Genomic DNA, 23,406 nt, shown 5'->3' with positions numbered 1-23,406 from the left:
TGACTGCAAAAATTCCGAACATTGAAGGATAAGTCCCAGACAGGAGCTGCCCCCTCCTCATATTTGTGCTGCACTGACAGTCCCAGGGGAGCCCTAAAAACTGACATCAGGAACCTGGACTGGTGAGTTTTCTTTCCCAGGGAAAAGAGCCGATGTTTCTGCTCCTAGACCTGTGGCCCTGAGCGGGCAGCTGACTGCAAAAAAATGCGAACATCGAAGGATAAGTCCCAGACAGGAGCTGCCCCACACTAATACCTGTGCTGCCCTGACAGTCCCAGGGGAGCCCTACAAACTGACATCAGGAACCTGGACTGGTGCATTTTCTTTCCCAGGGAACAGGGACGATGTTTCTGCTCCGAGTCCTTTGGCCCTGAGCGGGAAGCTGACTGCAAAAAAATCCGAACATCGAAGGATAAGTCCCGGACAGCAGCTGCCGCCACCTCATACTTGATCTGCCCTGACAGTCCCAGGGGAGCCCTACAAACTGACATCAGGAACCTGGACTGGTGCATTTTCTTTCCCAGGGAAAAGAGCCGATGTTTGTGCTCAGGGTCCTGTGGCCCTGAGCGGGCAGCTGACTGCAAAGAATCAGAACATCGAAGGATAAGACCCAGACAGGAGCTGCCCCCACCTCATACTTGTGCTGCCCTGACAGTCCCAGGGGAGCCCTACAAACTGACATCAGGAACCTGGACTGGTGAGTTTCTTTCCCAGGGAAAACCGCCGATGTTTGTGCGCCGGGTCCTGTGGCCTTGAGCGGGAAGCTGACTGCAAAAAAATCCGAACATCGAAGGATAAGTCCCAGACAAGAGCTGCCCCCACCTCATATTTGTGCTGCCCTGACAGTCCCAGGGGAGCCCTACAAACTGACATCCGGAACCTGGACTGGTGAGTTTTCTTTCCCAGGGAAAAGGGCCGATGTTTTAGCTCCGAGTCCTGTGGCCCTGAGCGGGAAGCTGACTGCAAAAAAATCCGAACATCGAAGGATAAGTCCCAGACAGGAGCTGCCCCCACCTCATACTTGTGCTGCCCTGGCAGTCCCAGGGGAGCCCTACAAACTGACATCAGGAACCTGGACTGGTGAGTTTTCTTTCCCAGGGAAAACCGCCGATGTTTGTGCTCAGGGTCGTTTGACCCTGAGCGGGCTGCAGACCGCAAAAAATCCAAACATCGAAGGATAAGTCCCAGACAGGAGCTGCCCCCACCTCATACTTGTGCTGCCCTGACAGTCCCAGGGGAGCCCTACAAACTGACATCAGGAACCTGGACTGGTGAGTTTTCTTTCCCAGGGAAAAAAGTCGATGTTTGTGCTCAGGGTCGTTTGACCCTGAGATGGCTGCAGACCGCAAAAAATCCTAACATTGCAGGAAAAATCCCAGCCAGGAGCTGCCCCCACCTCATACTTGTGCTGCCCTGACAGTCCCAGGGGAGCCCTACAAACTGACATCAGGAACCTGGACTGGTGAGTTTTCTTTCCCAGGGAAAAGAGCAGATGTTTGCGCTCCAAGTCCCGTGACCCTGAGCGGGCAGCTGACTGCAAAAATTCCGAACATTGAAGGATAAGTCCCAGACAGGAGCTGCCCCCTCCTCATACTTGTGCTGCACTGACAGTCCCAGGGGAGCCCTAAAAACTGACATCAGGAACCTGGACTGGTGAGTTTTCTTTCCCAGGGAAAAGAGCCGATGTTTGCGCTCCAAGTCCTGTGACCCTGAGTGGGCAGCTGACTGCAAAAAATCCGAACATCGAAGGATAAGTCCCAGACAGGAGCTGCCCCCACCTAATACCTGTGCTGCCCTGACAGTCCCAGGGGAGCCCTACAAACTGACATCAGGAACCTGGACTGGTGAGTTTTCTTTCCCAGGGAAAGGAGCCGATGTTTGCGCTCCGAGTCCTGTGGCCCTCAGCAGGCAGCTGACTGCAAAAAATCCGAACATCAAAGGACAAGTCCGAGACAGGAGCTGCCCCCACCTCATACTTGTGCTGCCCTGACAGTCCCAGGGGAGCCCTAAAAACTGACATCAGGAACATGGACTGGTGAGTTTTCTTTTCCAGGGAAAAGAGCCGATGTTTCTGCTCCGAGACCTGTGGCCCTGAGCGGGCAGCTGACTGCAAAAAAATGCGAACATCGAAGGATAAGTCCCAGACAGGAGCTGCCCCACACTAATACCTGTGCTGCCCTGACAGTCCCAGGGGAGCCCTACAAACTGACATCAGGAACCTGGACTGGTGAGTTTTCTTTCCCAGGGAAAACTGCCGATGTTTGTGCGCCGGATCCTGTGGCCCTGAGCGGGGAGCTGACTGCAAAAAATCCGAACATTGAAGAATAAGTCCCAGACAGGAGCTGCCCCCTCCTCATACTTGTGCTGCATTGACAGTCCCAGGGGAGCCCTACAAACTGACATCAGGAACCTGGACTGGTGAGTTTTCTTTCCCAGGGAAAGGAGCCGATGTTTGCGCTCCGAGTCCTGTGGCCCTGAGCAGGCAGCTGACTGCAAAAAATCCGAACATCAAAGGACAAGTCCGAGACAGGAGCTGCCCCCACCTCATACTTGTGCTGCCCTGACAGTCCCAGGGGAGCCCTAAAAACTGACATCAGGAACATGGACTGGTGAGTTTTCTTTTCCTGGGAAAAGAGCCGATGTTTCTGCTCCGAGACCTGTGGCCCTGAGCGGGCAGCTGACTGCAAAAAAATGCGAACATCGAAGGATAAGTCCCAGACAGGAGCTGCCCCACACTAATACCTGTGCTGCCCTGACAGTCCCAGGGGAGCCCTAAAAACTGACATCAGGAACCTGGACTGGTGAGTTTTCTTTCCCAGGGAAAAGAGCAGATGTTTGCGCTCCAAGTCCCGTGACCCTGAGCGGGCAGCTGACTGCAAAAATTCCGAACATTGAAGGATAAGTCCCAGACAGGAGCTGCCCCCTCCTCATATTTGTGCTGCACTGACAGTCCCAGGGGAGCCCTAAAAACTGACATCAGGAACCTGGACTGGTGAGTTTTCTTTCCCAGGGAAAAGAGCCGATGTTTCTGCTCCTAGACCTGTGGCCCTGAGCGGGCAGCTGACTGCAAAAAAATGCGAACATCGAAGGATAAGTCCCAGACAGGAGCTGCCCCACACTAATACCTGTGCTGCCCTGACAGTCCCAGGGGAGCCCTACAAACTGACATCAGGAACCTGGACTGGTGAGTTTTCTTTCCCAGGGAAAACCGCCGATGTTTGTGCGCCGGGTCCTCTGGCCTTGAGCGGGAAGCTGACCGCAAAAAAATCCGAACATCGAAGGATAAGTCCCAGACAAGAGCTGCCCCCACCTCATATTTGTGCTGCCCTGACAGTCCCAGGGGAGCCCTACAAACTGACATCCGGAACCTGGACTGGTGAGTTTTCTTTCCCAGGGAAAAGGGCCGATGTTTTAGCTCCGAGTCCGGTGGCCCTGAGCGGGAAGCTGACTGCAAAAAAATCCGAACATCGAAGGATAAGTCCCAGACAGGAGCTGCCCCCACCTCATACTTGTGCTGCCCTGGCAGTCCCAGGGGAGCCCTACAAACTGACATCAGGAACCTGGACTGGTGAGTTTTCTTTCCCAGGGAAAACCGCCGATGTTTGTGCTCAGGGTCGTTTGACCCTGAGCGGGCTGCAGACCGCAAAAAATCCAAACATCGAAGGATAAGTCCCAGACAGGAGCTGCCCCCACCTCATACTTGTGCTGCCCTGACAGTCCCAGGGGAGCCCTACAAACTGACATCCGGAACCTGGACTGGTGAGTTTTCTTTCCCAGGGAAAACTGCCGATGTTTGTGCGCCGGATCCTGTGGCCCTGAGCGGGGAGCTGACTGCAAAAAATCCGAACATTGAAGAATAAGTCCCAGACAGGAGCTGCCCCCTCCTCATACTTTTCTGCCCTGACAGTCCCAGGGGAGCCCTACAAACTGACATCAGGAACCTGGACTGGTGAGTTTTCTTTCCCAGGGAAAAGAGCAGATGTTTGCGCTCCAAGTCCCGTGACCCTGAGCGGGCAGCTGACTGCAAAAATTCCGAACATTGAAGGATAAGTCCCAGACAGGAGCTGCCCCCTCCTCATATTTGTGCTGCACTGACAGTCCCAGGGGAGCCCTAAAAACTGACATCAGGAACCTGGACTGGTGAGTTTTCTTTCCCAGGGAAAAGAGCCGATGTTTCTGCTCCTAGACCTGTGGCCCTGAGCGGGCAGCTGACTGCAAAAAAATGCGAACATCGAAGGATAAGTCCCAGACAGGAGCTGCCCCACACTAATACCTGTGCTGCCCTGACAGTCCCAGGGGAGCCCTACAAACTGACATCAGGAACCTGGACTGGTGCATTTTCTTTCCCAGGGAAAAGAGCCGATGTTTGTGCTCAGGGTCCTGTGGCCCTGAGCGGGCAGCTGACTGCAAAAAATCCGAACATCGAAGGATAAGACCCAGACAGGAGCTGCCCCCACCTCATACTTGTGCTGCCCTGACAGTCCCAGGGGAGCCCTACAAACTGACATCAGGAACCTGGACTGGTGAGTTTTCTTTCCCAGGGAAAACCGCCGATGTTTGTGCGCCGGGTCCTGTGGCCTTGAGCGGGAAGCTGACTGCAAAAAAATCCGAACATCGAAGGATAAGTCCCAGACAAGAGCTGCCCCCACCTCATATTTGTGCTGCCCTGACAGTCCCAGGGGAGCCCTACAAACTGACATCCGGAACCTGGACTGGTGAGTTTTCTTTCCCAGGGAAAAGGGCCGATGTTTTAGCTCCGAGTCCTGTGGCCCTGAGCGGGAAGCTGACTGCAAAAAAATCCGAACATCGAAGGATAAGTCCCAGACAGGAGCTGCCCCCACCTCATACTTGTGCTGCCCTGGCAGTCCCAGGGGAGCCCTACAAACTGACATCAGGAACCTGGACTGGTGAGTTTTCTTTCCCAGGGAAAACCGCCGATGTTTGTGCTCAGGGTCGTTTGACCTTGAGCGGGCTGCAGACCGCAAAAAATCCAAACATCGAAGGATAAGTCCCAGACAGGAGCTGCCCCCACCTCATACTTGTGCTGCCCTGACAGTCCCAGGGGAGCCCTACAAACTGACATCAGGAACCTGGACTGGTGAGTTTTCTTTCCCAGGGAAAAAAGTCGATGTTTGTGCTCAGGGTCGTTTGACCCTGAGAGGGCTGCAGACCGCAAAAAATCCTAACATCGCAGGAAAAATCCCAGCCAGGAGCTGCCCCCACCTCATACTTGTGCTGCCCTGACAGTCCCAGGGGAGCCCTAAAAACTGACATCAGGAACCTGGACTGGTGAGTTTTCTTTCCCAGGGATAGGAGCCGATGTTTGCGCTCCGAGTCCTGTGGCCCTCAGCAGGCAGCTGACTGCAAAAAATCCGAACATCAAAGGACAAGTCCGAGACAGGAGCTGCCCCCACCTCATACTTGTGCTGCCCTGACAGTCCCAGGGGAGCCCTAAAAACTGACATCAGGAACATGGACTGGTGAGCTTTCTTTTCCAGGGAAAAGAGCCGATGTTTCTGCTCCGAGACCTGTGGCCCTGAGCGGGCAGCTGACTGCAAAAAAATGCGAACATCGAAGGATAAGTCCCAGACAGGAGCTGCCCCACACTAATACCTGTGCTGCCCTGACAGTCCCAGGGGAGCCCTACAAACTGACATCAGGAACCTGGACTGGTGAGTTTTCTTTCCCAGGGAAAACAGCCGATGTTTGCGCTCCGAGTCCTGTGGCACTGAGCAGGCAGCTGACTGCAAAAAATCCGAACATCAAAGGAAAAGTCCGAGACAGGAGCTGCCCCCACCTCATACTTGTGCTGCCCTGACAGTCCCAGGGGAGCCCTAAAAACTGACATCAGGAACATGGACTGGTGAGTTTTCTTTTCCAGGGAAAAGAGCCGATGTTTCTGCTCCGAGACCTGTGGCCCTGAGCGGGCAGCTGACAGCAAAAAAATGCGAACATCGAAGGATAAGTCCCAGACAGGAGCTGCCCCACACTAATACCTTTGCTGCCCTGACAGTCAAAGGGGAGCCCTACAAACTGACATCAGGAACCTGGACTGGTGAGTTTTCTTTCACAGGGAACAGGGACGATGTTTCTGCTCCAAGTCCTTTGGCCCTGAGCGGGAAGCTGACTGCAAAAAAATCCGAACATCGAATGATAAGTCCCGGACAGCAGCTGCCGCCACCTCATACTTGATCTGCCCTGACAGTCCCAGGGGAGCCCTAAAAACTGACATCAGGAACCTGGACTGGTGCGTTTTCTTTCCCAGGGAAAAGAGCCGATGTTCGTGCTCAGGGTCCTGTGGCCCTGAGCGGGCAGCTGACTGCAAAAAATCCGAAAATCGAAGGATAAGACCCAGACAGGAGCTGCCCCCACCTCATACTTGTGCTGCCCTGACAGTCCCAGGGGAGCCCTAAAAACTGACATCAGGAACATGGACTGGTGAGATTTCTTTCCCTGGGAAAAGAGCCGATGTTTGTGCTCAGGGTCCTGTGGCCCTGAGCAGGCAGCTGACTGCAAAAAATCCGAACATCGAAGGATAAGTCCCAGACAAGAGCTGCCCCCACCTCATACTTGTGCTGCCCTGACAGTCCCAGGGGAGCCTTACAAACTGACATCAGGAACCTGGACTGGTGAGTTTTCTTTCCCAGGGAAAAAAGTCGATGTTTGTGCTCAGGGTCGTTTGACCCTGAGAGGGCTGCAGACCGCAAAAAATCCTAACATCGCAGGAAAAATCCCAGACAGGAGCTGCCCCACACTAATACCTGTGCTGCCCTGAAAGTCCCAGGGGAGCCCTAAAAACTGACATCAGGAACATGGACTGGTGAGTTTTCTTTTCCAGGGAAAAGAGCCGATGTTTCTGCTCCGAGACCTGTGGCCCTGAGCGGGCAGCTGACTGCAAAAAAATGCGAACATCGAAGGATAAGTCCCAGACAGGAGCTGCCCCACACTAATACCTGTGCTGCCCTGACAGTCCCAGGGGAGCCCTAAAAACTGACATCAGGAACCTGGACTGGTGAGTTTTCTTTCCCAGGGAACAGGGACGATGTTTCCGCTCCGAGTCCTTTGGCCCTGAGCGGGAAGCTGACTGCAAAAAAATCCGAACATCGAAGGATAAGTCCCGGACAGCAGCTGCCCCCACCTCATACTTGATCTGCCCTGAAAGTCCCAGGGGAGCCCTACAAACTGACATCAGGAACCTGGACTGGTGCGTTTTCTTTCCCAGGCAAAAGAGCCGATGTTTGTGCTCAGGGTCCTGTGGCCCTGAGCGGGCAGCTGACTGCAAAAAATCCGAACATCGAAGGATAAGTCCCAGACAGGAGCTGCCCCCACCTCATACTTGTGCTGCCCTGAAAGTCCCAGGGGAGCCCTACAAACTGACATCAGGAACCTGGACTGGTGAGTTTTCTTTCCCAGGGAAAGGAGTCGATGTGTGCGCTCCGAGTCCTGTGGCCCTGAGCGGGCAGCTGACTGCAAAAAATCCGAACATCAAAGGACAAGTCCGAGACAGGAGCTGCCCCCACCTCATACTTGTGCTGCCCTGACAGTCCCAGGGGAGCCCTAAAAACTGACATCAGGAACATGGACTGGTGAGTTTTCTTTTCCAGGGAAAAAAGCCGATGTTTCTGCTCCGAGACCTGTGGCCCTAAGCGGGCAGCTGACTGCAAAAAAATGCGAACATCGAAGGATAAGTCCCAGACAGGAGCTGCCCGACACTAATACCTGTGCTGCCCTGACAGTCCCAGGGGAGCCCTAAAAACTGACATCAGGAACCTGGACTGGTGAGTTTTCTTTCCCAGGGAACAGGGACGATGTTTCCGCTCCGAGTCCTTTGGCCCTGAGCGGGAAGCTGACTGCAAAAAAATCCGAATATCGAAGGATAAGTCCCGGACAGCAGCTGCCCACACCTCATACTTGTGCTGCCTTGACAGTCCCAGGGGAGCCCTACAAACTGACATCAGAAACCTGGACTGGTGAGTTTTCTTTCCCAGGGAAAAGGGCCGATGTTTCCGCTACGAGTCCTGTGGCCCTAAACGGGAAGCTGACTGCAAAAAAATCCGAACATCGAAGGATAAGTCCCAGACAGCAGCTGCCCCCACCTCATACTTGATCTGCCCTGACAGTCCCAGGGGAGCCCTACAAACTGACATCAGGAACCTGGACTGGTGAGTTTTCTTTCCCAGGGAAAAGAGCCGATGTTTGAGCTCCGAGTCCTTTGGCCCTGAGCGGGCAGCTGACTGCAAAAAATCCGATCATTGAAGGATAAGTGCCTGACAGGAGCTGCCCCCACCTCATACTTGTGCTGCCCTGACAGTCAAAGGGGAGCCCTACGAACTGACATCAGGAACCTGGACTGGTGAGCTTTCTTTCCCAGGGAAAAGAGCCGATGTTTGTGCTCAGGGTCCTGTGGCCCTGAGCGTGCAGCTGACTTCAAAAATTCGAACATCGAAGGATAAGTCCCAGGCAGGAGCTGCCCCCACCTCATACTTCTGCTGCCCAGACAGTCAAACGGGAGCCCACCAAACTGACATCAGGAACCTGGACTGGTGAGTTTTCTTTCCCAGGGAAAAGAGCCGATCTTTGTGCTCCGAGTCATTTGGCCCTGAGCGGGCTGCAGACTGCAAAAAATCCGATCATTGAAGGATAAGTCCGAGACACGAGCTGCCCCCACCTCATACTTGTGCTGCCCTGACAGTCCCAGGGGAGCCCTACGAACTGACATCCGGAACCTGGACTGGTGAGTTTTCTTTCCCAGGGAAAAGAGAAGATGTTTGTGCTCTGGGTCCTGTGGTCCTGAGTGGGCCGCAGACTGCAAAAAATCCGAATATCAAATGACAAGTGGCAGACAGAAGCTGCCCCCACCTCATACTTCTGCTGCCCAGACAGTCAAACGGGAGCCCTACAAACTGACATCAGGAACCTGGACTGGTGAGTTTTCTTTCCCAGGGAAAAGAGTTGATCTTTGTGCTCCGAGTCATTTGGCCCTGAGCGGGCTGCAGACTGCAAAAAAATCCGAACATCGAAGGATAAGTTCCAGACAGGAGCTGCCCCCACCTCATACTTGTGCTGCCCTTACAGTCCCAGGGGAGCCCTACAAACTGACATCAGGAACCTGGACTGGTGAGTTCTCTTTCCTAGGGAAAAGAGCCGATGTTTGTGCTCAGGGTCCTGTTGCCCTGAGTGGGCAGCTGACTGCAAAAAATCCGAACATCGAAGGATAAGTCCGAGACAGGAGCTGCCCCCACCTCATACCTGTGCTGCCCTGACAGTCCCAGGGGAGCCCTACAAACTGACATCAGGAACCTGGACTGGTGAGTTTTCTTTCCCAGGGAAAGGAGCCGATGTTTGCGCTCCGAGTCCTGTGGCCCTGAGCAGGCAGCTGACTGCAAAAAAATGCGAACATCGAAGGATAAGTCCCAGACAGGAGCTGCCCCACACTAATACCTGTGCTGCCCTGACAGTCCCAGGGGAGCCCTACAAAGTGACATCAGGAACCTGGACTGGTGAGTTTTCTTTCCCAGGGAACAGGGACGATGTTTCCGCTCCGAGTCCTTTGGCCCTGAGCGGGAAGCTGACTGCAAAAAAATCCGAACATCGAATGATAAGTCCCGGACAGCAGCTGCCCCCACCTCATACTTGATCTGCCCTGACAGTCCCAGGGGAGCCCTACAAACTGACATCAGGAACCTGGACTGGTGAGTTTTCTTTCCCAGGGAAAAAAGTCGATGTTTGTGCTCAGGGTCGTTTGACACTGAGCAGGCTGCAGACCGCAAAAAATCCGAACATCGCAGGAAAAATCCCAGCCAGGAGCTGCCCCCACCTAATACCTGTGCTGTCCTGAAAGTCCCAGGGGAGCCCTACAAACTGACATCAGGTACCTGGACTGGTGAGTTTTCTTTCCCAGGGAAAGGAGCCGATGTTTGCGCTCCGAGTCCTGTGGCCCTGAGCAGGCAGCTGACTGCAAAAAATCGGAACATCAAAGGACAAGTCCGAGATAGGAGCTGCCCCCACCTCATACTTGTGCTGCCCTGACAGTCCCAGGGGAGCCCTAAAAACTGACATCAGGAACATGGACTGGTGAGTTTTCTTTTCACGGGAAAAGAGCCGATGTTTCTGCTCCGAGAACTGTGGCCCTGAGCGGGGAGCTGACTGCAAAAAAATGCGAACATCAAAGGATAAGTCCCAGACAGGAGCTGCCCCACACTAATACCTTTGCTGCCCTGAAAGTCCCAGGGGAGCCCTACAAACTGACATCAGGAACCTGGACTGGTGAGTTTTCTTACCAAGGGAAAAGGGACGATGTTTCCGCTACGAGTCCTGGGGCCCTAAACGGGAAGCTGACTGCAAAAAAATCCGAACATCGAAGGATAAGTCCCAGACAGCAGCTGCCGCCACCTCATACTTGATCTGCCCTGACAGTCCCAGGGGAGCCCTACAAACTTACATCAGGAACCTGGACTGGTGAGTTTTCTTTCCCAGGGAAAAGAGCCGATGTTTATGCTCAGGTTCCTGTGGCCCTGAGCGGGCAGCTGACTGCAAAAAATCCGAACATCGAAGGATAAGTCCCAGACCGGAGCTGCCCCCACCTCATACTTGTGCTGCCCTGACAGTCACAGGGGAGCACTACAAACTGGCATCAGGAACCTGGACTGGTGAGTTTTCTTTCCCAGGGAAAAAAGCCGATGTTTGTGCTCAGGGTCGTTTGACCCTGAGCGGGCTGCAGACAGTAAAAAATTCTAACATCGCAGGAAAAATCCCAGACAGGAGCTGTCCCCACCTCATACTTGTGCTGCCCTGAGAGTCCCAGGGGAGCCCTACAAACTGACATCAGGAACCTGGACTGGTGAGTTTTCTTTCCCAGGGAAAAGAGCCTATGTTTCTGCTCCGAGACCTGTGGCCCTGAGCGGGCAGCTGATTGCAAAGAAGTTCGAACATCGAAGGATAATTCCCAGACAGCAGCTGCCCCCACCTCATACTTGATCTGCCCTGACAGTCAAACGGGAGCCCTACAAACTGACATCAGGAACCTGGACTGGTGAGTTTTCTTTCCCAGGGAAAAGGGACGATGTTTCCGCTCCGAGTCCTTTGGCCCTGAGCGGGAAGCTGACTGCAAAAAAATCCGAACATCGAAGGATAAGTCCCGGACAGCAGCTGCCCACACCTCATACTTGTGCTGCCTTGACAGTCCCAGGGGAGCCCTACAAACTGACATCAGAAACCTGGACTGGTGAGTTTTCTTTCCCAGGGAAAAGGGACGATGTTTCCGCTACGAGTCCTGGGGCCCTAAACGGGAAGCTGACTGCAAAAAAATCCGAACATCGAAGGATAAGTCCCAGACAGCAGCTGCCCCCACCTCATACTTGATCTGCCCTGACAGTCAAACGGGAGCCCACCAAACTGACACTAGGAACCTGGACTGGTGAGTTTTCTTTCCCAGGGAAAAGAGCCGATGTTTGAGCTCCGAGTCCTTTGGCCCTGAGCGGGCAGCTGACTGCAAATAATCCGATCATTGAAGGATAAGTGCCTGACAGGAGCTGCCCCCACCTCATACTTGTGCTGCCCTGACAGTCAAAGGGGAGCCCTACGAACTGACATCAGGAACCTGGACTGGTGAGCTTGCTTTCCCAGGGAAAAGAGACGATCTTTGTGCTCCGAGTCATTTGGCCCTGAGCGGGCTGCAGACTGCAAAAAATCCGATCATTGAAGGATAAGTCCGAGACACGAGCTGCCCCCACCTCATACTTCTGCTGCCCTGACAGTCCCAGGGGAGCCCTACGAACTGACATCCGGAACCTGGACTGGTGAGTTTTCTTTCCCAGGGAAAAGAGGAGATGTTTGTGCTCTGGGTGCTGTGGCCCTGAGTGGGCCGCAGACTGCAAAAAATCCGAATATCAAATGACAAGTGGCAGACAGAAGCTGCCCCCACCTCATACTTCTGCTGCCCTAACAGTCCCAGGGGAGCCCTACGAACTGACATCCGGAACCTGGACTGGTGAGTTTTCTTTCCCAGGGAAAAGAGCCGATGTTTGCGCTCCAAGTCCTGTGACCCTGAGCGGGCAGCTGACTGCAAAAAATCCGAACATCGAAGGAGAAGTCCCAGACAGGAGCTGCCCCCACCTCATACCTGTGCTGCCCTGACAGTCCCAGGGGAGCCCTACAAACTGACATCAGGAACCTGGACTGGTGAGTTTTCTTTCCCAGGGAAAGGAGCCGATGTTTGCGCTCCGAGTCCTGTGGCCCTGAGCAGGCAGCTGACTGCAAAAAATCCGAACATCAAAGGAAAAGTCCAAGACAGGAGCTGCCCCAACCTCATACTTGTGCTGCCCTGACAGTCCCAGGGGAGCCCTAAAAACTGACATCAGGAACATGGACTGGTGAGTTTTCTTTTCCAGGGAAAAGAGCCGATTTTTCTGCTCCGAGACCTGTGGCCCTGAGCGGGCAGCTGACTGCAAAAAAATGCGAACATCGAAGGATAAGTCCCAGACAGGAGCTGCCCCACACTAATATTTGTGCTGCCCTGACAGTCCCAGGGGAGCCCTACAAAGTGACATCAGGAACCTGGACTGGTGAGTTTTCTTTCCCAGGGAAAAAAGCCGATGTTTGTGCTCAGGGTCGTTTGACCCTGAGCGGGCTGCAGACAGTAAAAAATTCTAACATCGCAGGAAAAATCCCAGACAGGAGCTGTCCCCACCTCATACTTGTGCTGCCCTGAGAGTCCCAGGGGAGCCCTACAAACTGACATCAGGAACCTGGACTGGTGAGTTTTCTTTCCCAGGGAAAAGAGCCTATGTTTCTGCTCCGAGACCTGTGGCCCTGAGCGGGCAGCTGATTGCAAAGAAGTTCGAACATCGAAGGATAATTCCCAGACAGCAGCTGCCCCCACCTCATACTTGATCTGCCCTGACAGTCAAACGGGAGCCCTACAAACTGACATCAGGAACCTGGACTGGTGAGTTTTCTTTCCCAGGGAAAAGGGACGATGTTTCCGCTCCGAGTCCTTTGGCCCTGAGCGGGAAGCTGACTGCAAAAAAATCCGAACATCGAAGGATAAGTCCCGGACAGCAGCTGCCCACACCTCATACTTGTGCTGCCTTGACAGTCCCAGGGGAGCCCTACAAACTGACATCAGAAACCTGGACTGGTGAGTTTTCTTTCCCAGGGAAAAGGGACGATGTTTCCGCTACGAGTCCTGGGGCCCTAAACGGGAAGCTGACTGCAAAAAAATCCGAACATCGAAGGATAAGTCCCAGACAGCAGCTGCCCCCACCTCATACTTGATCTGCCCTGACAGTCAAACGGGAGCCCACCAAACTGACACTAGGAACCTGGACTGGTGAGTTTTCTTTCCCAGGGAAAAGAGCCGATGTTTGAGCTCCGAGTCCTTTGGCCCTGAGCGGGCAGCTGACTGCAAATAATCCGATCATTGAAGGATAAGTGCCTGACAGGAGCTGCCCCCACCTCATACTTGTGCTGCCCTGACAGTCAAAGGGGAGCCCTACGAACTGACATCAGGAACCTGGACTGGTGAGCTTGCTTTCCCAGGGAAAAGAGACGATCTTTGTGCTCCGAGTCATTTGGCCCTGAGCGGGCTGCAGACTGCAAAAAATCCGATCATTGAAGGATAAGTCCGAGACACGAGCTGCCCCCACCTCATACTTCTGCTGCCCTGACAGTCCCAGGGGAGCCCTACGAACTGACATCCGGAACCTGGACTGGTGAGTTTTCTTTCCCAGGGAAAAGAGGAGATGTTTGTGCTCTGGGTGCTGTGGCCCTGAGTGGGCCGCAGACTGCAAAAAATCCGAATATCAAATGACAAGTGGCAGACAGAAGCTGCCCCCACCTCATACTTCTGCTGCCCTAACAGTCCCAGGGGAGCCCTACGAACTGACATCCGGAACCTGGACTGGTGAGTTTTCTTTCCCAGGGAAAAGAGCCGATGTTTGCGCTCCAAGTCCTGTGACCCTGAGCGGGCAGCTGACTGCAAAAAATCCGAACATCGAAGGAGAAGTCCCAGACAGGAGCTGCCCCCACCTCATACCTGTGCTGCCCTGACAGTCCCAGGGGAGCCCTACAAACTGACATCAGGAACCTGGACTGGTGAGTTTTCTTTCCCAGGGAAAGGAGCCGATGTTTGCGCTCCGAGTCCTGTGGCCCTGAGCAGGCAGCTGACTGCAAAAAATCCGAACATCAAAGGAAAAGTCCAAGACAGGAGCTGCCCCAACCTCATACTTGTGCTGCCCTGACAGTCCCAGGGGAGCCCTAAAAACTGACATCAGGAACATGGACTGGTGAGTTTTCTTTTCCAGGGAAAAGAGCCGATTTTTCTGCTCCGAGACCTGTGGCCCTGAGCGGGCAGCTGACTGCAAAAAAATGCGAACATCGAAGGATAAGTCCCAGACAGGAGCTGCCCCACACTAATATTTGTGCTGCCCTGACAGTCCCAGGGGAGCCCTACAAAGTGACATCAGGAACCTGGACTGGTGCGTTTTCTTTCCCAGGGAACAGGGACGATGTTTCCGCTCCGAGTCCTTTGGCCCTGAGCGGGAAGCTGACTGCAAAAAAATCCGAACATCGAATGATGAGTCCCGGACAGCAGCTGCCCCCACCTCATACTTGATCTGCCCTGACAGTCCCAGGGGAGCCCTACAAACTGACATCAGGAACCTGGACTGCTGAGTTTTCTTTCCCAGGGAAAACCGCCGATGTTTGTGCGCCGGGTCCTGTGGCCCTGAGTGGGGAGCTGACTGCAAAAAATCCGAATATTGAATGATAAGTCCCAGACAGGAGCTGCGCCATCCTCATACTTGTGCTGCCCAGACAGTCCCAGGGGAGCCCTAAAAACTGACATCAGGAACATGGACTGGTGAGTTTTCTTTCCCAGGGAAAAGAGCCGATGTTTCTGCTCCGAGACCCGTGGCCCTGAGTGGGCAGCTGACTACAAAATATCCGAAAATCGAAGGATAAGTCCCAGACAGCAGCTGCCCCCACCTCATACTTGATCTGCCCTGAAAGTCCCAGGGGAGCCCTACAAACTGACATCAGGAACCTGGACTGGTGCGTTTTCTTTCCCAGGGAAAAGAGCCGATGTTTGTGCTCAGGGTCCTGTGGCCCTGAGCGGGCAGCTGACTGCAAAAAATCCGAACATCGAAGGATAAGTCCCAGACAGGAGCTGCCCCCACCTCATACTTGTGCTGCCCTGAAAGTCCCAGGGGAGCCCTAAAAACTGACATCAGGAACATGGACTGGTGAGTTTTCTTTTCACGGGAAAAGAGCCGATGTTTCAGCTCCGAGACCTGTGGCCCTGAGCGGGCAGCTGACTGCAAAAAAATGCGAACATCGAAGGATAAGTCCCAGACAGGAGCTGCCCCACACTAATACCTGTGCTGCCCTGAAAGTCCCAGGGGAGCCCTACAAACTGACATCAGGAACCTGGACTGGTGAGTTTTCTTTCCCAGGGAAAAGGGACGATGTTTCTGCTCCGAGACCTGTGGCCCTGAGCGGGCAGCTGATTGCAAAGAAGTTCGAACATCGAAGGATAAGTCCCAGACAGCAGCTGCCCCCACCTCATACTTGATCTGCCCTGACAGTCCCAGGGGAGCCCTACAAACTGACATCAGGAACCTGGACTGGTGAGTTTTCTTTCCCAGGGAAAAGGGACGATGTTTCCGCTCCGAGTCCTTTGGCCCTGAGCGGGAAGCTGACTGCAAAAAAATCCGAACATCGAAGGATAAGTCCCGGACAGCAGCTGCTCACACCTCATACTTGTGCTGCCTTGACAGTCCCAGGGGAGCCCTACAAACTGACATCAGAAACCTGGACTGGTGAGTTTTCTTTCCCAGGGAAAAGGGCCGATGTTTCCGCTACGAGTCCTGGGGCCCTAAACGGGAAGCTGACTGCAAAAAAATCCGAACATCGAAGGATAAGTCCCAGACAGCAGCTGCCCCCACCTCATACTTGATCTGCCCTGACAGTCCCAGGGGAGCCCTACAAACTGACATCAGGAACCTGGACTGGTGAGTTTTCTTTCCCAGGGAAAAGAGCCGATGTTTGAGCTCCGAGTCCTTTGGCCCTGAGCGGGCAGCTGACTGCAAATAATCCGATCATTGAAGGATAAGTGCCTGACAGGAGCTGCCCCCACCTCATACTTGTGCTGCCCTGACAGTCAAAGGGGAACCCTACGAACTGACATCCGGAACCTGGACTGGTGAGTTTTCTTTCCCAGGGAAAAGAGAAGATGTTTGTGCTCTGGGTCCTGTGGCCCTGAGTGGGCCGCAGACTGCAAAAAATCCGAATATCAAATGACAAGTCGCAGACAGAAGCTGCCCCCACCTCATACTTCTGCTGCCCAGACAGTCAAACGGGAGCCCTACAAACTGACATCAGGAACCTGGACTGGTGACTTTTCTTTCCCAGGGAAAAGAGCAGATGTTTGCGCTCCAAGTCCTGTGACCCTGAGCGGGCAGCTGACTGCAAAAAATCCGAACATTGAAGGATAAGTCCCAGACAGGAGCTGCCCCCACCTAATACCTGTGCTGCCCTGACAGTCCCAGGGGGGCCCTACAAACTGACATCAGGAACCTGGACTGGTGAGTTTTCTTTCCCAGGAAAAACAACCAATGTTTTTGCCCAGGGCCTTGTGCCCCTTAGCGTGGAGCTGACTGCAAATAATCCGAATATCGAAGGATGGGACACATAGAGAATCTGCCACCACCCTCTATTTCTGCTGCCGTGACAGTCCCAGGGGAGCCGTAAAACTGACATCAGGAACCTGGACTGGTGAGTTTTCTTTCCCAGGGAAAACCGCCGATGTTTGTGCGCCGGGTCCTGTGGCCCTGAGCGGGGAGCTGACTGCAAAAAATCCGAACATTGAAGGATAAGTCCCAGACAGGAGCTGCCCCCTCCTCTTATTTTGCTGCCCTGACAGTCCCAGGGGAGCCCTACAAACTGACATCAGGAACCTGGACTGGTGAGTTTTCTTTCCCAGGGAAAAGAGCCCATGTTTGTGCTCCAAGTCCTGTGATCCTGAGCGGGCAGCTGCCTGCAAAAAATCCGAACATCAAAGGACAAGTCCCAGACAGGAGCTGCCCCCACCTAATACCTGTGCTGCCCTGACAGTCCCAGGGGAGCCCTAAAAACTGACATCAGGAACATGGACTGGTGAGATTTCTTTCCCAGGGAAAAGAGCCGATGATTCTGCTCCGAGACCCGTGGCCCTGAGTGGGCAGCTGACTGCAAAATATCCAAACATCGAAGGATAAGTCCCAGACAGCAGCTGCCCCCACCTCATACTTGATCTGCCCTGACAGTCCCAGGGGAGCCCTACAAACTGACATCAGGAACCTGGACTGGTGAGTTTTCTTTCCCAGGGAAAAGGGACGATGTTTTAGCTCCGAGTCCTGTGGCCCTGAGCGGGAAGCTGACTGCAAAAAAATCCGAACATCGAAGGATAAGTCCCAGACAGGAGCTGCCCCCACCTCATACTTGTGCTGCCCTGGCAGTCCCAGGGGAGCCCTACGAACTGACATCAGGAACCTGGACTGGTGAGTTTTCTTTCCCAGGGAAAAAAGTCGATGTTTGTGCGCCGGATCCTGTGGCCCTGAGCGGGGAGCGGACTGCAAAAAATCCGAACATTGAAGAATAAGTCCCAGACAGGAGCTGCCCCCTCCTCATACTTGTGCTGCCCTGACAGTCCCAGGGGAGCCCTACAAACTGACATCAGGAACCTGGACTGGTGAGTTTTCTTTCCCAGGGAAAAGAGCCCATGTTTGTGCTCCAAGTCCTGTGATCCTGAGCGGGCAGCTGCCTTCAAAAAATCCGAACCTTGAAGGATAAGTCCCAGACAGGAGCTGCCCGCTCCTCATACTTGTGCTGCACTGACAGTCCCAGGGGAGCCCTAAAAACTGACATCAGGAACCTGGACTGGTGAGTTTTCTTTCCCAGGGAAAAGAGCCGATGTTTGCGCTCCAAGTCCTGTGACCCTGAGTGGACAGCTGACTGCAAAAAATCCGAACATCAAAGGACAAGTCCCAGACAGGAGCTGCCCCCACCTAATACCTGTGCTGCCAGGACAGTCCCAGGGGAGCCCTAAAAACTGACATCAGGGACATGGACTGGTGAGATTTCATTCCCAGGGAAAAGAGCCAATGTTTCTGCTCCGAGACCCATGGCCCTGAGTGGGCAGCTGACTGCAAAATATCCGAACATCGAAGGATAAGTCCCAGACAGCAGCTGCCCCCACCTCATACTTGATCTGCCCTGACAGTCCCAGGGGAGCCCTACAAACTGACATCAGGAACCTGGACTGGTGAGTTTTCTTTCCCAGGGAAAAGAGCCGATGTTTGTGCTCAGGGTCCTGTGGCCCTGAGCGGGCAGCTGACTGCAAAAAATCCGAACATCGAAGGATAAGTCCCAGACAAGAGCTGCCCCCACCTCATACTTGTGCTGCCCTGACAGTCCCAGGGGAGCCCTACAAACTGACATCAGGAACCTGGACTGGTGAGTTTTCTTTCCCAGGGAAAACAGCCGATGTTTGTGCTCAGGGTCGTTTGACCCTGAGAGGGCTGCAGACCGCAAAAAATCCTAACATCGCAGGAAAAATCCCAGACAGGAGCTGCCCCCACCTCATACTTGTGCTGCCCTGACAGTCCCAGGGGAGCCCTACAAACTGACATCAGGAACCTGGACTGGTGAGTTTTCTTTCCCAGGGAAAAGAGCAGATGTTTGCGCTCCAAGTCCCGTGACCCTGAGCGGGCAGCTGACTGCAAAAATTCCGAACATTGAAGGATAAGTCCCAGACAGGAGCTGCCCCCACCTAATACCTGTGCTGCCCTGACAGTCCCAGGGGAGCCCTACAAACTGACATCAGGAACCTGGACTGGTGAGTTTTCTTTTCCAGGGAAAAGAGCCGATGTTTCTGCTCCGAGACCTGTGGCCCTGAGCGGGCAGCTGACTGCAAAAAAATGCGAACATCGAAGGATAAGTCCCGGACAGCAGCTGCCGCCACCTCATACTTGATCTGCCCTGACAGTCCCAGGGGAGCCCTACAAACTGACATCAGGAACCTGGACTGGTGCGTTTTCTTTCCCAGGGAATAGAGCCGATGTTTGTGCTCAGGGTCCTGTGGCCCTGAGCGGGCAGCTGACTGCAAAAAATCCGAACATCGAAGGATAAGACCCAGAACGGAGCTGCCCCCACCTCATACTTGTGCTGCCCTGACAGTCCCAGGGGAGCCCTAAAAACTGACATCAGGAACATGGACTGGTGAGTTTTCTTTCCCAGGGAAAAGAGCAGATGTTTGCGCTCCAAGTCCCGTGACCCGGAGCGGGCAGCTGACTGCAAAACTCCGAACATCGAAGGATAAGTCCCAGACAGGAGCTGCCCCCTCCTCATACTTTTCTGCCCTGACAGTCCCAGGGGAGCCCTACAAACTGACATCCGGAACCTGGACTGGTGAGTTTTCTTTCCCAGGGAAAACTGCCGATGTTTGTGCGCCGGATCCTGTGGCCCTGAGCGGGGAGCTGACTGCAAAAAATCCGAACATTGAAGAATAAGTCCCAGACAGGAGCTGCCCCCTCCTCATACTTGTGCTGCCCTGACAGTCCCAGGGGAGCCCTACAAACTGACATCAGGAACCTGGACTGGTGAGTTTTCTTTCCCAGGGAAAAGAGCCCATGTTTGTGCTCCAAGTCCTGTGATCCTGAGCGGGCAGCTGCCTTCAAAAAATCCGAACATCGAAGGATAAGTCCCAGACAGGAGCTGCCCGCTCCTCATACTTGTGCTGCACTGACAGTCCCAGGGGAGCCCTAAAAACTGACATCAGGAACCTGGACTGGTGAGTTTTCTTTCCCAGGGAAAAGAGCCGATGTTTGCGCTCCAAGTCCTGTGACCCTGAGTGGACAGCTGACTGCAAAAAATCCGAACATCAAAGGACAAGTCCCAGACAGGAGCTGCCCCCACCTAATACCTGTGCTGCCAGGACAGTCCCAGGGGAGCCCTAAAAACTGACATCAGGGACATGGACTGGTGAGTTTTCTTTCCCAGGGAAAAGAGCCAATGTTTCTGCTCCGAGACCCATGGCCCTGAGTGGGCAGCTGACTGCAAAATATCCGAACATCGAAGGATAAGTCCCAGACAGCAGCTGCCCCCACCTCATACTTGATCTGCCCTGACAGTCCCAGGGGAGCCCTACAAACTGACATCAGGAACCTGGACTGGTGAGTTTTCTTTCCCAGGGAAAAGAGCCGATGTTTGTGCTCAGGGTCCTGTGGCCCTGAGCGGGCAGCTGACTGCAAAAAATCCGAACATCGAAGGATAAGTCCCAGACAAGAGCTGCCCCCACCTCATACTTGTGCTGCCCTGACAGTCCCAGGGGAGCCCTACAAACTGACATCAGGAACCTGGACTGGTGAGTTTTCTTTCCCAGGGAAAACAGCCGATGTTTGTGCTCAGGGTCGTTTGACCCTGAGAGGGCTGCAGACCGCAAAAAATCCTAACATCGCAGGAAAAATCCCAGACAGGAGCTGCCCCCACCTCATACTTGTGCTGCCCTGACAGTCCCAGGGGAGCCCTACAAACTGACATCAGGAACCTGGACTGGTGAGTTTTCTTTCCCAGGGAAAAGAGCAGATGTTTGCGCTCCAAGTCCCGTGACCCTGAGCGGGCAGCTGACTGCAAAAATTCCGAACATTGAAGGATAAGTCCCAGACAGGAGCTGCCCCCACCTAATACCTGTGCTGCCCTGACAGTCCCAGGGGAGCCCTACAAACTGACATCAGGGACCTGGACTGGTGAGTTTTCTTTCCCAGGGAAAGGAGCCGATGTTTGCGCTCCGAGTCCTGTGGCACTGAGCAGGCAGCTGACTGCAAAAAATGCGAACATCAAAGGAAAAGTCCGAGACAGGAGCTGCCCCCACCTCATACTTGTGCTGCCCTGACAGTCCCAGGGGAGCCCTAAAAACTGACATCAGGAACATGGACTGGTGAGTTTTCTTTTCCAGGGAAAAGAGCCGATGTTTCTGCTCCGAGACCTGTGGCCCTGAGCGGGCTGCTGACTGCAAAAAAATGCGAACATCGAAGGATAAGTCCCGGACAGCAGCTGCCGCCACCTCATACTTGATCTGCCCTGACAGTCCCAGGGGAGCCCTACAAACTGACATCAGGAACCTGGACTGGTGAGTTTTCTTTCCCAGGGAAAACCGCCGATGTTTGTGCGCCGGGTCCTGTGGCCTTGAGTGGGGAGCTGACTGCAAAAAATCCGAATATTGAATGATAAGTCCCAGACAGGAGCTGCCCCCTCCTCATACTTGTGCTGCCCTGACAGTCCCAGGGGAGCCCACCAAACTGACATCAGGAACCTGGACTGGTGAGTTTTCTTTCCCAGGGAAAAGAGCAGATGTTTGCGCTCCAAGTCCCGTGACCCGGAGCGGGCAGCTGACTGCAAAAATCCGAACATCGAAGGATAAGTCCCAGACAGGAGCTGCCCCCTCCTCATACTTTTCTGCCCTGACAGTCCCAGGGGAGCCCTAAAAACTGACATCAGGAACCTGGACTGGTGAGTTTTCTTTCCCAGGGAAAAGAGCCGATGTTTGCGCTCCAAGTCCTGTGACCCTGAGTGGGCAGCTGACTGCAAAAAATCCGAACATCGAAGGATAAGTCCCAGACAGGAGCTGCCCCCAACTAATACCTGTGCTGCCCTGACAGTCCCAGGGGAGCCCTACAAACTGACATCAGGAACCTGGGCTGGTGAGTTTTCTTTCCCAGGGAAAGGAGCCGATGTTTGCGCTCCGAGTCCTGTGGCACTGAGCAGGCAGCTGACTGCAAAAAATGCGAACATCAAAGGAAAAGTCCGAGACAGGAGCTGCCCCCACCTCATACTTGTGCTGCCCTGACAGTCCCAGGGGAGCCCTAAAAATTGACATCAGGAACATGGACTGGTGAGTTTTCTTTTCCAGGGAAAAGAGCCGATGATTCTGCTCCGAGACCTGTGGCCATGAGCGGGCAGCTGACTGCAAAAAAATGCGAACATCGAAGGATAAGTCCCGGACAGCAGCTGCCACCACCTCATACTTGATCTGCCCTGACAGTCCCAGGGGAGCCCTACAAACTGACATCAGGAACCTGGACTGGTGCGTTTTCTTTCCCAGGGAATAGAGCCGATGTTTGTGCTCAGGGTCCTGTGGCCCTGAGCGGGCAGCTGACTGCAAAAAATCCGAACATCGAAGGATAAGACCCAGACAGGAGCTGCCCCCACCTCATACTTGTGCTGCCCTGACAGTCCCAGGGGAGCCCTACAAACTGACATCAGGAACATGGACTGGTGAGATTTCTTTCCCAGGGAAAAGAGCCGATTTTTCCGCTCCAAGTCCTGTGGCCCTGAGTGGGCAGCTGACTGCAAAATATCCGAACATCGAAGGATAAGTCCCAGAAAGCAGCTGCCCCCACCTCATACTTGATCTGCCCTGACAGTCCCAGGGGAGCCCTACAAACTGACATCAGGAACCTGGACTGGTGAGTTTTCTTTCCCAGGGAAAAGAGCCGATGTTTGTGCTCAGGGTCCTGTGGCCCTGAGCGGGCAGCTGACTGCAAAAAATCCAAACATCGAAGGATAAGTCCCAGACAAGAGCTGCCCCCACCTCATACTTGTGCTGCCCTGACAGTCCCAGGGGAGCCCTACAAACTGACATCAGGAACCTGGACTGGTGAGTTTTCTTTCCCAGGGAAAAAAGTCGATGATTGTGCTCAGGGTCGTTTGACCCTGAGAGGGCTGCAGACCGCAAAATATCCTAACATCGCAGGAAAAATCCCAGACAGGAGCTGCCCCCACCTCATACTTGTGCTGCCCTGACAGTCCCAGGGGAGCCCTACAAAGTTACATCAGGAACCTGGACTGGTGAGTTTTCTTTCCCAGGGAAAACCGCCGATGTTTGTGCGCCGGGTCCTGTGGCCTTGAGTGGGGAGCTGACTGCAAAAAATCCGAACATCGAAGGATAAGTCCCAGACAGCAGCTGCCCCCCCCTCATACTTGATCTGCCCTGACAGTCCCAGGGGAGCCCTACAAACTGACATCAGGAACCTGGACTGGTGCATTTTCTTTCCCAGGGAAAAGAGCCGATGTTTGCGCTCCGAGTCCTGTGGCCCTGAGCAGGCAGCTGACTGCAAAAAATCCGAACATCAAAGGACAAATCCAAGACAGGAGCTGCCCCCACCTCATACTTGATCTGCCCTGACAGTCCCAGGGGAGCCCTGAAAACTGACATCAGGAACATGGACTGGTGAGTTTTCTTTCCCAGGGAAAAGAGCAGATGTTTGCGCTCCAAGTCCCGTGACCCGGAGCGGGCAGCTGACTGCAAAAATTCCGAACATCGAAGGATAAGTCCCAGACAGGAGCTGCCCCCTCCTCATACTTGTGCTG

Source organism: Taeniopygia guttata, chromosome W, assembly GCF_048771995.1.
Source record: "Taeniopygia guttata chromosome W, bTaeGut7.mat, whole genome shotgun sequence".
Classification (NCBI taxonomy): Eukaryota; Metazoa; Chordata; class Aves; order Passeriformes; family Estrildidae; genus Taeniopygia; species Taeniopygia guttata.
This window is presented reverse-complemented; position numbering follows the sequence as displayed.